Source organism: Rhinolophus sinicus, linkage group LG01, assembly GCF_036562045.2.
Source record: "Rhinolophus sinicus isolate RSC01 linkage group LG01, ASM3656204v1, whole genome shotgun sequence".
In the NCBI taxonomy this organism is placed as follows: domain Eukaryota; kingdom Metazoa; phylum Chordata; class Mammalia; order Chiroptera; family Rhinolophidae; genus Rhinolophus; species Rhinolophus sinicus.
Genome location: NC_133751.1, coordinates 29,468,570 through 29,483,420, shown reverse-complemented (window position 1 = coordinate 29,483,420; position 14,851 = coordinate 29,468,570).

Sequence of the window (14,851 nt, the reverse complement as noted above, 5' to 3'; positions counted from 1 at the left end):
CTGGGGCCCGGGGGTAGTAAAATAAAGCAGGCTCTCTTCTGCATTAACTTCATTTTTTTAGTAGTTCATTACAAGCTACAGCATTAAAAAAGATTCCTCATTCTTAGTTTCTGGAGGCCTTCCTTTGGCTGGAGTCTCTGATTTAATGAAGATATAAACATTTCTTGTGGAAACAGATCCCAGCTCGGCGCTTCGCCCACAGTTGATTCCATGAAGACGCTCTGCCCTGCTTCGTCTGTGCTTTCTGCATCTTTCTTGTTCTTTTGCTGGCTGCGGTGAGACAGGCTTAAACTGGCTTATTGTTCATCCTCCGGGAGCATTTTTAAAAATCCAGGCTGGGAATGCACCCAGTACATAATCCTCGTTTTGGCTGAAGCTGTCCCCATTTCTGCATTTATTGTAGGGTAAAAGTCAGAGTCCGAAAATTTTCATTCTTGCTTTGTGAACCTGAGAAAAATCACAGTTCATTTTTTTGTGTCCTTAGTCATTTGCCACAAAATAAAACTTTGTGACATTTTTGCCTGCTGATACCCTTTGTTTTTCAGTTTCTTTAATTGGAGCCTATGTGTTAAACACACTAAATATTTACTTTAGGCTGTTTCAGTATTTCCTTTTTTGACAAAGTACTCTAACTCTCTTCTACATACGTAACAATTAACTTTTGCTAGCAGCTCACCCGTTTGTAATAGACAACGAATATGCTAATTATTGCCCCTGGGTGGAAAAGGAAAAATTGAGCAAAATATCATGCCTCAATTTGTCTTGCCTTCATTTCCCCTCCTTGGAAATGGAGAATTAAGCTTATTCTTTTATTCACTTTTCCTTTTTTTTCCTGTAGCCCCATTTAAGAAAAAACCGTTCATTTTGTGTATTGTCAATTCCTCTGGGTTCACTTACATTAGTTTTGGCTGGGTTGACGTTTAAAACATTTTCAGAATGGTAAATAATTTATTTGAAAGCTAGTGGAGAAAGGCACTTTAAAAAATTAAGGCAAGTGAATGGATTTGAAAGAAAAGATGTTACTGGGAACCAAGATATATGATTTAAAAAAGGAGAGAGAGAGATGTCTGTTTCGATTTAAAAAAGGAGAGATGTCTGTTCCGAAAGCAAAAGGAAATGTCATTTAAATGTTACCTTCATACATATTGTTTCACGAATCTTGTTTGAATGTACCAATATGGATATAAACATGTCTGAATTAGTAAAAATGTTTTTAAAATATTTAGTTAAAGAAATTCTTGAAAGCTATCTTGTGATTTATGTTTATAGCACATTATGATAGTGATAGTTTTTAAGTATTTAAAGGGCTAAGTATTTAGCCCTTTAAATACTTAAAAACTATTCGTACCCAATGTGCACAAGTTCTCTGGGATTTTGAAAAACTATTGTGGACTTGCCCCTATTTATTTTTATTCTGGACTCATCATATCTTACTCTACCCTGATAATGGCTAGAACTGATTCTATTATTTTTAACAAAGTTTTCCAATTTCTAGGAACTTTCATTCTGGGGCCTATCCTCAAAATTTCTCAAAAAAACATTCTTGTTGATTTGCCAGGAAAAACAAAACAAACAAAACAAAACCTGAGGTGCTCAATGAACGATTTGTCCCAGCGCACTCAGAAGAGGAGCTAGAAATAAAAGCCAGGAGGTTTGGACTTTTAGTGAGCAACTGACCTCCACGGGGCATCGGCCAGACCTTCAATAGACACTGCTAGGAATGGGAAACTGGAGCATGAGCTCTGCTGCTCGTTTTAATGTCATAGCTTTTGCGTATATTATTTATTTAAAAATAGTCCCAAAGACCAAAACAGCTTAAAGGTAGCTGAGTTTACTATATTTTCTAACTTGGGAGTTTGTGAAAAGGTAAAAGATACATGTGGGGTGGGAGAGTTGGTTTGTGGTGTCCTTTCCTCTCTGTACTTCTCACACAACATGTAGTACGTTCCAGCATGCCATCTCCTTCCCCTGACCAACTATGGCCAAATCTGTCCTACATCCAATGATTAATAGAGAGCTGCTTAATTTGTCCTGATAGAAGCTGATGGAACTCTCTGGGGCAGCCTCTTAAAAATGCAGATTTCAGATGCCACCCTGGATGTTCTGCATTAGATCGCCCTCGGGTGGGGCCAGGAAATCAGTATTTTGGAAAGCTTCTCAGGTGATTCTTATCCTGAGTTTGAGGACCAGTGTCCCAAGGGACATTGCATTTGGCTATCAAAGGGGCAGAGCTGAGAAGGCGTCTCCCAGCTGTTCTGAGAGAAGCATAGAAGGGAGATATTTGTGAGACATGTAGCAAGGAGAAATTTCAATGTGTATGTGATTACCAGTCAACATATATACGATTGCAAATTAAACTGTTTTTATCATAATACATCATATGCTAAAAAAATAAAAAATCAAAGCATACATTTGGATATAAAATGAAAAGTTAACTGCCCCATCCTGCCTTATTCTGTACAGGACAAAGCTTCTCATTCCTGACTGCAGTCTATGGAGATCTGAAAAAATACAGATGTCTGGTTCCTTCCCCAGAGCTACTGAACCCACAGCGCCCAGGAATCTGAGCAATTATGTTTTAGAAACTCTAAAGGTGCTGCTGACATGCAGCTAGATTTGAGATCCAATGGTTCGTATGCTCCTTTAATTTGTTATTTTTTATAAGGTTATCAGGTACATGCGTTTTGCGGGAAGTCATTATCTTTATTCTAAGATCCCTCAAAATTCTGGGCTCTCATTTTGGTGTCGGGGGAATCCACACAAAATCTGGGCAAGAACCTACTTGCTCCACAATTGTTTTTGTACAATGCTTTTTGGCTCTAGAGGAAACATCATGCAGGAAACATTTGTGAAATGTGGTTGTGCAATCATGGTAATAGTAGCAACATTAACATAAATCAGAAAAAAATTTAAAAATTACCCATCAACCCTGCATCCACCCCAATAAATCAAGCTACTTTCATTTTCACCCGTGACTTTTTCTATCTGTGTACGCATGGATACATAAACAATGGAAAAGTTGAGGCAACTCTCCAATGTATGTTTGCATCTCTCTGAGATTAGACTAAAATAATGACAGAGTTGGGATTTCCAGATGCTTAAGCAATTGCCCCAAATTATTTGGCTCTGAACTTCCTAAAGAAATAAAAATACTTTTCAAATGTTCTCTACCAGAAGATAAATGTGAGTGTTTTATTCTCAACCCAGCTACTTACAATCCCCAAAGAATGTATTTTAAAGTTCTTTCAAAGTAGGTTTTCCAAAAGTTTCAAATCTATATTTTTTCTCTGTTTTATCAGAAGCCGATGAGCGTCTAAATAATAACATACTGGAGGCTTTGTTTTAGAGTGTGCAGCCCTGAGTTTGGATTTTTTTTTTTAGGCATGTATTTTTAAATCTAAATATTGCTTCAATTTATCTGCTTATAGGTCCTAAAAGATGAAAGTGGCAATAAATATTTTAAAACCCGGAATTTAACTTTTTTCTTTATTGTTTGAAAGACTTAGTGTCCCTCATTATTGGAGTTTGTGCAGTGTATTTGTGTTTTATTATCCTTAGACATATGGCTAAGCAACTTTATAAAACCCACAAAGCTTCTGAGTAACATGAGCCTCTGCGATTCCCTCAGGTTCTTTTTGGCGCTATCAATATTTCATTGTTTACCATTTGCTTCATGGTTTGGAACGCTTTCTGTCCTCCTCCCAACCCAAAAATACTTTGTAGTTTAAGCAGAAGCTTCAGGGATGAGGGGGGAATGGTTGGTTGGGGTCTTTTGAAACTGGGGCACAGGAACAAGCATCTAAACCTAGTTTAAGATGAAGCTTTTGGACTCCTAGGCCGATGAGAGAGCATTCGGAGAGTTATGGTTGAAATTTTATGAAAGGAATCTTTTCTGATTCACATGGAACTTAAGTGTTTCTGAGCTAAAACTGTGACCCTTAGAAAATCAAACTGCATCCAAATATGTTTAAGAATTTATAAGAATGTTCTTGACGCAGACTTGTACAAAACAATAAGTGAATTTAATTGGATACTGGTTTTATACATTTACAGGGTACATTTCTTTGGCTACTTGCCCAATAAAAAATGGGATTTTTATTCTGAAGTTGCCGTGGGCATTCATTTAAAATGTCTTTGACTATCAGTGACTTGGATGACTTTTGTCACTATGTGCTACACAATAGGCCTTTACATAGGCACCTTGCATGCTACTAACAGGAAAACTCTGTGGTTGTCTTCTGCATACCACTCCTCATTAAAAGCAAATTCAGCTCATCCCACGATGCCTGAGCTGGTACCTGTCTCCCCTAAGGCCCTTCTCTGTTTTATGGGTCAGCGTTGGCGCCACCAAGCATGTTGTTGTCACTGTGTATTAATGGCCTGGGTGAGTTAAGATCCATGTTTTGTGCTCAAGAATGTTGGGTCTCCCATAGTAAGGTGAGATGAGTGGTAGGTAGTCGCACCTCAACAGAGTTTAGTCTGAGTTTGCCATCAGGCCTCCCATAGGCTTCTTCATCTCGGGGTGAGGCCATTCTCCAGGGGAAACTCTGATCTACCACGTGATGACCACTGCTTTTTTCCCAGCAGAAACTCATTGTCTTTCCCTGTTCTGTTTAAAACTCTCCATCCACAAAAACAAGAGTAATATGTATTTGCACACAGTACACTGTGACATGCTGGGCGTGCCTCTGCTGGATTTTGACCATTATAACTGGAGACCTTTATTAGCATTTGATCATCAGGTTTTATGGTTACACAGTAATCAGTTGGCCAGAAGCTGTACACTACGTGGTCCGATGGCCCAGTAAAAAGTATACCCCGGAAATTCCTAAGTTAATATCCTTTAGTAGTAGATGTAACCTGAAAAATAAGAGACGAAAGATACTAGAACATTCCATTCAGTCATTAACAATTGGTTCAGTTTATCATAACTGTCCTATGACTAAAATGTCTCCCATAGCAATGCCACTCAGGTTTGCAGATTTCCACTTGACCTTGTCAGATTTCAAAAGCAGAGGTGGTCTTGGCAAACGTGACTTTACCCCATCAGGCATCTGATATAATCGAGCTAAGAGACAATATCCTTCTGGGGTTTTGAGCCTCTCTAGAGGCACCAATGCACAATTGGATTTCTCCTTTTGCATAATCCATTTATTCATTCCTTTACCCCCCAGGTACTGTTTCTCCTTCTCTCCATGCGTCATCGATTTTTACCCAAACGTTTTTACCTTTTGAAGGAATGTTAGATTCAATCACTGTGCTGGTCCAAGCAGCAATACCAGGGTACAAGCGTCTCCCCTCAGTCTACTTCTGTTCGTGTAGAGTAAGTTACACGGGTACACAGCTGGCGGGCTATCGCAACCCCTGGGCCACACAGCTGCACTCACTGTCACCCTGATTTTGCCAGATGAAGTGAAGGCACAGGCCCTTAGGATTTTGACGTAAGATTTAAAGGTATAGTTACAGCTTTTTGCTTAGGAATCATCTCTGCTTCATCCTGTTTCCAGGACCCACAGTGTAGCCCCAGTCCCAGAACCATCCATTAGGAAAATAAAGTTGAGGTGATGTGGGAAATAACTGTATGGTAATACTAGCATCATTCCCACTCCCTCTCCTCCAACACCCTCCCCCCACCAAAAAAGCAGAGGAATCTATTGAATGGGGAGCCCTCCCTGGCCCCCCTCATGTTGAGTGTGAGCACGCACTCACAAATTGTGTAAACCAGCCCTTCATGCTCTTATCTCCCTCAATATTAGACAGTAAATGTTTCAATGCCCCTGCTAATTCTCCATCAAACTGCTACTCTGACATGATTTGCCCAGTTGATGTGATAGCTCCTTGCCTACTCTTGGACACTGTGGGCCGTACAGTGTGTTCCTTAGGCTGATGATTTGTACCTCAGAAGTCCAAACTGGTACAGCATCTTGGTCCAGTCCTTTCCTAGTGTTTTGAGCATCTGTATTATTACTGGGTATGCAAAGCCCAGTCCAAAGTAAGTGTCTATTTCTGTCAGGACCCGTGTATAGCCTCTCAGAGCTCCTGGCAGCAGCCCAATGTCTACATGCAAACCATGCCTCGGGGTCTTCTCCCTGGCTATCTGCCCCACATCCCCTGCTGCCTCTGTCCTGCAGACAGGGCAGCTCTAGTTGGCATTTTGTGCCTCTGGAGCTGCAGGAGGAACATGCCAACGATCATCACATGTCTTCATGGCTGCAGCTGCCCTAGGCCAGGGCCCAGGTACACACCTCAGGTTAGTGCTCCCAGACATCCCCTTACTCATTCCAATCTCCTTCCAATCTGGGAAGGAGGTTCTTCTGCTGGGCATTGACATGTCCTATATAATGCATCCCTTAAATGCCCATAGTGATTTCCACAGGGCCATGTCCCATATGGATATCCACTTAATCCAGTTTCCATTCTCTTTCTGCCTGAGCAGGTGGCCACACACTGACCACAGTCCAAGGGTCAGAGTACACCTGACTTCAGGCTCTAATTGTTCACTTCCTCTATCACTGCAAGGAAAACAGATGCAATCCAGCCCCCTGAACTGATTTGTCCTCATCTTCTTCAATTAGAGTTTTCCCTTCAGTGGGTCACAGTTCACAGCCTTCCAACAGGAAGCTGCCTCTCCACTTTAGAACTGTCATCTGGGGACCAAACAGTTTTTGTTGGTCAGTCGAAAACAGTTCATAAGACACCACCCACGTGTCAGTCAGATCTGGCAGCTCCTCAGATGGTTCCAAGGTCAAGGCTAGAGGCAATGAGGCTACTTGCTCATGAACATGACGACAACCTCCTTGAATTCCTCCAGTAGCCTGTTCCTGAATAAACCACTTCCTTGGGCACTTCTCTTCACTGGCTTCCTTATCGGAGTATTTCTCAAACATCACCAAGATATTATGCGTATTTCAGGTTTCAGATTATTTTATATCCTTCAGTCATAGAGGAAGTTTCGATTAATGCCCAGTAATATCAAGCCAATAATTGTCTCTCAAATGCCATATGCCTTACCGCTGCATCTGGTCATTTTCTGGCCCCAAATCCCAGTGGTCCCCAGTGGGCAGCATTCATGGGGTATTGCCATTAGCTCTAGTCTGCGTCACATGTAAGTGGCAAATACTTACAATCAGATCTGAGCATGGATCATCAGGGTCCAATAGTGAATGAGCCATTGCTTGGTGCTGTTGTCAAGCCTCCCATTCAAACACAGCTTTCTCTCAGGCAGTTTTATGATAGGAGCAAGAAACATTCCCCGGTGTGGGATACGCCTTCAAATTTAAATAACCCAACAGGCGCAGGGCTGCTCTCTTAGTTCCAGGGATGGTGATGAAGATTGTTTCTTTCCAGTTCTCTGTGGAATATCAGGGATGGCTCCGGCGCAGGTCACGCCTGAGAATTTCATGTTCGGGTGAGCTCTGGGATCTCTGCCGGATGTGTCAACCAGCCTGTCATGTGAGTGACCACTGCTTTTAAGCCGTCCTGGCTTGTTCCTCAGCTTCTGATATTATCATGACATCATCAATGTAGTGAATATCAGACCAAATTAAGGCAGTAAACTGGTGAGTTCAAATAACCCCGGGGCAATGCAGTAAATGTAAATTGGGAATCTTCCCACAGGAAGGCAAACTGTGGTCAGCTCTGTTTTGAGGTTGTGATCAAGACAGAAGCATCTGCAAGATTAATCTCTGAGTACCCATCTCCTCTGGCTTGCATATTTTGCAGTGCGGAAACCATATCAGAGACTGCTAATGTTATAGGTGGCACTACTCTCTTCAAGCCTTGGTAATCTATTGTTAGCGTCCACCAGCCATCCACCTTTTTCATGGGCCACAGAGGGGGAAGGTACAGAGAATTTGTTGGCACCAGCACTCCAGCTTTGAACATGTCATTAATTAAAGTGGAAATCTCTTTTTCTTTACTAGGTATCTAATACCATGTCAACTTAACAACCTGTGTAGGCCCTAGCAAATCTATCGGTTCTAACTTAGTATGTCCAATTAATAATATCTGAAGGGCAAACTTACATGCCTTCTGTTTTACAGTGTAAGGTACAGGAAGAGTTCCCTGGTCAGACATAATACCCATCCTGATCATTTATTCAGGTAGAGGAGAAACAACGACTTCACATAAAGTCTGTTCACACATTATTTTAATTTTCGTCACCTTTGTCGCATCACTGCTGCATCCCCATATGCTCCCAAGCTACTGTAGTCCCCATCAGGACCTCACCAATCGGTTTTTAAATCACATCACACTAGGATCCTGCATCAAGAAGTCCCAGAAAAGTTTTTGTCCACCTGCTGACCTTTTTACCCACATGCGCACACGGCCTTGAGTCCCCAGCTAGGGATCAGGCCAAGGGACTCTGGCCCTTTCCTCGGTCTTCATCCTGATTAATTTGCCTGACTAACCCTGGGATATTGTGATTTATAAAAAGAAATAGATATTTGGTCTTCCTCGCATTCCTGGCACAGAGCTCCTACAAACCTTGGAATTTCCTAAGTGATGAGAGCCAATAAAGTGTTTTGTGATGTTAGTAGAGTGACTTTTGGAAAGCGCCTAAGGGTAGAAATGGTCACCACGGGAGCCAACCATGTGACTAGAAGGTTGGAACTTTCAGTCTCCACTCCCCCCTCTCCTAGGAGGGAAGAGGGGCTTTGGGTTCAATCACCAATGGCCAATGATGTATTCAACCATGTGATGGAATAAAGCCTCCATCAAAACCATAAAGGACAGGGTTCAGAATGCTTCTGGGTTGGTACACATGCGGAGATTTGGGTGGAATGGCACACTCAGCGCATGCAAGCTCCTCATCCTCCTCACGCACCTGGCCTGTGCATCTCTTCCTCCTGGCTAGTCCTGAGTGACATCCTTTCACCGGAAATCAGTACTCTCTCTAGTAAGTGCAACGTTTCTGAGTCCTGTGAGCTGCTCTAGCAACTCGACAGAACCCAAGATGGGGTTGTGGGAACCTCCCATCTATAGCTGGTACGTCAGAGGCACAGGAAACAACCTGGACTCACAACTGGCATCTGAAGCTGATAGGGAAGAGGGACAGTCTTGTAGGACTGAGCCCTTCACCTGTAGGATCGGATGCTCTCCCCAGGGAGATAGCGTCAGAGTTGAGTTGAATCGTAGGACACCCTGCTTGTATGTGAAGATTGCGCTGTGGTGTTGGAAAACCCCCTGCCCCCAACACACATTGGAAATCGGGTGCAGAATTGATAGTATCACCCTGACTGGAGGTCAGGTTTTTCATTGTCATCTTTACCTTCCAGCTTTTAAAATTCTTCCAAACTAGGGTAAATCGAGTGGATCTGTTTAGGGCCCTTCAGTGTTGGGGCATCAGCAGGAGCTATCAGTGCCGTCAGACTCTAACAGTGCGGCATTCAATTAAGACCTTTGTTTCAACCCCATCAGCGTCCTCCATATTCATCCCATTTCTTAATAACTGTTTAAACATTTCTACCCTGTTGGGACTAGTCCCACGACTACCCTCCTTCCTCCTCCACCCCATTCTTTTGTGAATGGGTCTAATTTTCTTAGTCTAAGGGTAGGCTGAGATAACAATCCTGAGATGGTTTCTTGGACTATTGCTTGGTTTTGCAGCAATAAGTTTACATGGGGTGCTTATGCAAAAGGGGCTCCCTTAATCACATTTGCTATGACCTGGGTAAGGGGCATATTAAGTGGACGAACATTCTGATCATCATAAAGCCAGTCCAGCATGAGCTGTCTCATCTGGGGAGTTCCACTTAGCATTTAAGGACGGAAACCATCAGTTTCCCTTCTCAGGGTAAACAAACATTACAGTGGTTTTTATCCAATCCACCATGCCAGCTGTTCCCTTCAGAAACACCTGCTATGTGTCTGGATTGTGTACAGCCATCTCTGGTTGTTCAACAGTAAGCTGAGGGTCCTGCATCAACCCAACATGTTCTTGTACTTTGCAGCGTTCCAAATCAAGAAGACTATTCCCGAGTCATTCGTTCTCATAGCCCAGTTTTGTAAATGTTCTTTGGGAAGCTAATGATATCAATCTACAAAATGAGATAGCTCCTTCACACTATATTGCCTGGTTTAGTAGTTCCTTGGTTTTGCACACTCTCGACCCCCTCTCTTGCACCACCTGGAGTATTTTCTAGGTGACCACAGGTTGTAGAGGTGTTATCTGTTGTTTCAGTATAATTTGGCTCTTTGGTAGTGGCCCTGAAACTAGAAACCATAGCTTTGAACGGCCAAATCCAAGTACGGCACTATTCTAGGATCTGCCCCATCACTTTCCTTTTACTTTCATTTTAGTTATTACAGGTGAAAATAACCAAGGGATTGTATTTTAATTTGTCTCTCATTATTTTGCATTTAAAAAATCTATCCAATGAGCCAACTCTTTGGGAAATGGGTCTAGCATGTCAAAATTTCACTGGTGACCTTTATCTCCAGTAATTGATGGCTGTACAACTGCTGTCTCACCTCTCATTTTAAGAGGTGAGGCAACTCAAGTGCAAAGAAGTTATGTAGCTTGCCCAATGTCACACAACAAGAGAATGACAGAGCCAGTATTTGAAATCAGGCCTATCTGACCTCAAGGACCTTTAGCAATACTCTCTCCTATGAATAGATTCCAAACCTTAAAAACAAGACCTTCTCCATGCCAATGGGCATTTCTAACACTATTCCATGTGGATTCCCTTTCCAGCCATACCCCTTTTTCACCCTTTGAGATTGGTCAGTCCACTCAATCTTTCTCAGCTTCAGATGGGGGCCAGGAACAACCTCTGGGCTCCTCTTTGGGTCTCTTGTCTGTTCCCACCCAAGGACCTCTACTGGGAAGGTGGCAGTTGAAATAGATCACTGATTCTTAAAGTTGGCTGCATGTTGGAATTACCCAAGGAGCTCTAAAAAATACTAATGCACAAGTTCCACCTTAAAGAACCTGATTTCATTGGTTTATTTCTGTCTTAGTCAGCTTGGGTTGCTACAACAGAGTATCATAGACTAAGCGGCTTATAAAGAACAGAAATGCATTTCTCACCATTGGGGAGGCTGGCAGGTCCAAGATCAAGGTGCCAGCAGATGCCGTTTCTGGTAAGAGCCTGATTCCTGGTTTATAAACAGCCACCTTCCTGCTGTGTCCTCACATGGCAGAAGGGGTGAGCGAGCTCCCTGGGGCCTCTTTTATAAGGGCGCTAATCCCATTCATGAGGGCTCCACCACCACGACCTAATCACCTTTCAAAGACCCCACCTCCAAATACCATCACATCAGGGATTAGGTTTCAGCATATGAATTTGGGGGCCAGGAGACACAGACATTCATTCTCCAGCAGTTACAGTGGGTTGAATGGTTGCTCCCAAAAAAGTATGTTCCCTTTCCAGAGTCTGTGAATGCAACCTTATTTGGAGAAAGGGTCTCTGCAGATATAATTAAGTTAAAGATCTTGAGATGAGATGATCCTGGATTGTCCCAGGAGGTTCTAAATCCAAGGACAAATGTCCTTAGAAGAGACACCCAAAAAAATAGCAAATTGAAAAAATAACTTGCTGAAAAATAAATAAATAAATAAATAAATAAATAAGGAAAAGGAGACACTTAGAGCAGAGACACATGGAGAAGTGGTGAAGGCCGTGTGAAGATGGTGGCAGAGATGGTAACTATGCAGCCACCAGAAACTGAGGAGACGGGAAGGGTTCTTCCCTGGAGCCTTCAGAGGAAGCGTGGCCCCGCTGGCACCCTGATTCCAAACTTCCACCCTCCAGAGCTGCGAGAGAACAGATTTCTGTTGTTTTAAGCCCCGGGTTTGTGATCATTTGTTGCGCAGTCTCTGGAAACTATAATAATACAGTTGGGGTGTGGCGTGGGCGTGTATATTTTTAAGGCTCCCTGGGTGGTTCTAATGTGCAGCCAGGGCTGGGAAACACTGGAATGGGGCATTTCAGAAGCATTTCCCCTGGTAGTGTTCCTTAGCTCAGGGCTTAAATAGTTTTTGCAATATCATGATGTCTTAATTATATTTTTATTATCTTTTAGCAGAGTAAATATTTAATGCACTGTGAGAGCAGGCAGGATATATATAAAGTTTATAGTAAGGAAATAAAAAGCTCTATGTACAAGTATAGAGGTGTCTGTATGTTAAGGACAAACCCGGACACCCAGGATGTTTCCTCTAAGGCTGTTTCGGCTGTATCTGCAGGATTGTTTACTATTTCTTTATCTGATTATGAGTTATCCTGCCCCTTTCCTCTCCTGCCTTCTTGTCCCCCTCCTGCTGCCTCTTTTAGGTCACTGTAGTCAGGGGCTTATCAGCATCTCTGGAAAGATAGGCCTGAGGAAGGAAAAGGGACCATGCCAGGTGCACACCTCTGGCTGCTCTGACTGCCAGGCTGAGGAAAGGTTGAGTGGGTCAGCAGGAGATGGCTACCGTGAGGTTTCTGGTGTTTTGCCCTGTCTCTATATTGCTGGACAAGGCGATCCTGTTGGTAATGTACAGTCACCTTTCAATATAAACCTTGAGGAAGAAGATGCTAGGAAATGTTAAGGGCTATCTGTACTCATGTACTCAGGTAAAAAGAAACTGTTACACCTTTAAGGAAGTGGGGAGTAATGGAACTGACATTTTGAGAGTTTCCTGGGGGCTGGGATTCAACACAAGTCTGACAGTTTCCTGTTCTATTTTTTTTCTTACAAATCTGATAGTTTCTGAAGCCTATGATTTCTCCACCATACTCTGCCTCTTCAGAAATATATATGTGTATATATATATATATGTATATATATGTACATATATATAATCGATATATATATAATCAATACCAATATACAACTATATGTAAAAATATATATACCATGTTTTCCTGCATATAAGACCTAGCCAGACCATCAGTTCTAATGTGTCTTTTGGAACAAAAATTAATATAAGACCAGGTATAATATGATATAATGTAATATAATACAGAGTCTTATACTAATTTTTGCTCCAAAAGATGCATTGGATCTGATGGTCTGGCTAGGTCTTATTTTGGGGGAAATATGGTATATACAGTGATACATGCTAAAACGTGGATGACCCTCAAAAACATTATGTGAAGTGAAAGAGGCCAAACACAAAAGACCACGTAGTGTATGGTTCCATTTATAGAGTGTCCAGAAAAGGCGAACCTATTGAGGAGAGAGTAGATTAGTGGTAGCCTGGGGCTGGAGATGGGAAATGGGTCTAACTGTGAATGGACAGGAGGGGTCCTTTTGCGGTGATGGAATTGTTCTAATAGATGAAAATGATGGTTGCATACCTTGGTAAATTCACTGAAAACCATGAAAGTGTACACTTACAATTATTTTATGGTATGTAAATTATACCTCCATAAGCTGGTTTAAAAACTTGTATATATGAAATATCTAATTTAACCCTGTTACTATTAGTGTGCATGTTAAATCTTTAATCTTTAGTTTAACACACTCGTGGCAGAGCCTCCTTTTCTCTGAAGGGGTTGGGCATCTGTCTAATCTGTGAAATCACGAAGGAAACATCTGCTAGAGTAACCTGAGGCCCAGGGAGTTTTGCGCACTAGGTCTTCAGGTTAGTCCAGGGACTTTCTCCTGGCAGATAGCTTGGAAAGTGACACTTGTTTCCTCTCCAGTCAGCACTGTACCGGGATATTTACAAAGGGTTTACTATTATCATCTGTAAGAAGATCTTTATAACCATATTATTACTAGACTCTAAGCAGGGCTTCGGTTTTAATTCCGGTATCGGTCAGGATGGGCTTGGTTATGCTGCAGTAAAACCCGACACCCAAATCTCGGGTGGTTTAAGAGAACAAAAGATTTTTGCATACACACAGGACATGACTTCGAGGGTTGGTAGGGGGCTCTGCTCCATGTCGTCCTTACTCAGGAACTCAGGCTGACAATGGCTCCATTATCTAATGACATTGTCAGTACTAGGACAGGAGGAAGGGATGATGGAGAATTACATACCAGCTCTTAAATGCTTCTACCTAGAAGTCGAAGCATCTTTTCCACTCAGGTCTTCTTGCACAAAGCAAGTCACATGATATCACTTAACTTCAAAGGCGCAGAGAAATGCAGTTCTCCCTCTGGCTGGGAAGTAGAGGGGAACAGGAAGTGGGTGGGCAATACTAATGTCTGCCACACCCACCTTCACCAGAAGAAACAGCATAGTGATAAGGATTCACAGGCTGCCCTCTGCTGGGTGAAAAACCTTCCCATTTTTCCTGGGATAGGTTTTCCTCAGAATGTGGCACTTTCAATGCTAACACTAGGAGAGTTGCAGGCCAATTGAGATGGTTAGTGACCCTCGCTGGGTTCTGACCCTGATTACCCCGTTTAGAAAAGCTGCCCCAAACTCTTGTCAGCCTTTTAATTAAAAATTGAGGTTACTACAGAGATTGGCCAAAGAGTTCTTAGTGGACCCCAACTCTGAGAGGGAATTAGAGTACTTGTCTCCACTGGCAGGGCCTGGGAACTTCCGTTGCTCATTCAAAAACCATCACAGCTTTCACCACATGCATGAGGTTTTGGTTGGTGAGAGATCCTTCTCGGGTCTGGAGTAGCCACCTCATGATAGGAGAGGTCACACTGTGAATGGGGGGGTGCAGGGGGGTGTCTTTGAACCATTACAGGAGTCTTAGTTCTTCTTGCCTCCGCAGTGAAGAATCAAAGGTCAGCAAGCTGATTAGTATGCAAGCAGGGCTTATTAGCCATAGTTTGTGGGAGAGGAGGGAGGGAGGGAGGGGGAGGGGAGGGGAGGGGGGAGAGAGAGAGAGAGAGAGAGAGAGAGAGAGACCTTGTCCTGAGGACTTATACTTTACTGGGTGAGGTGAGGGAGTAA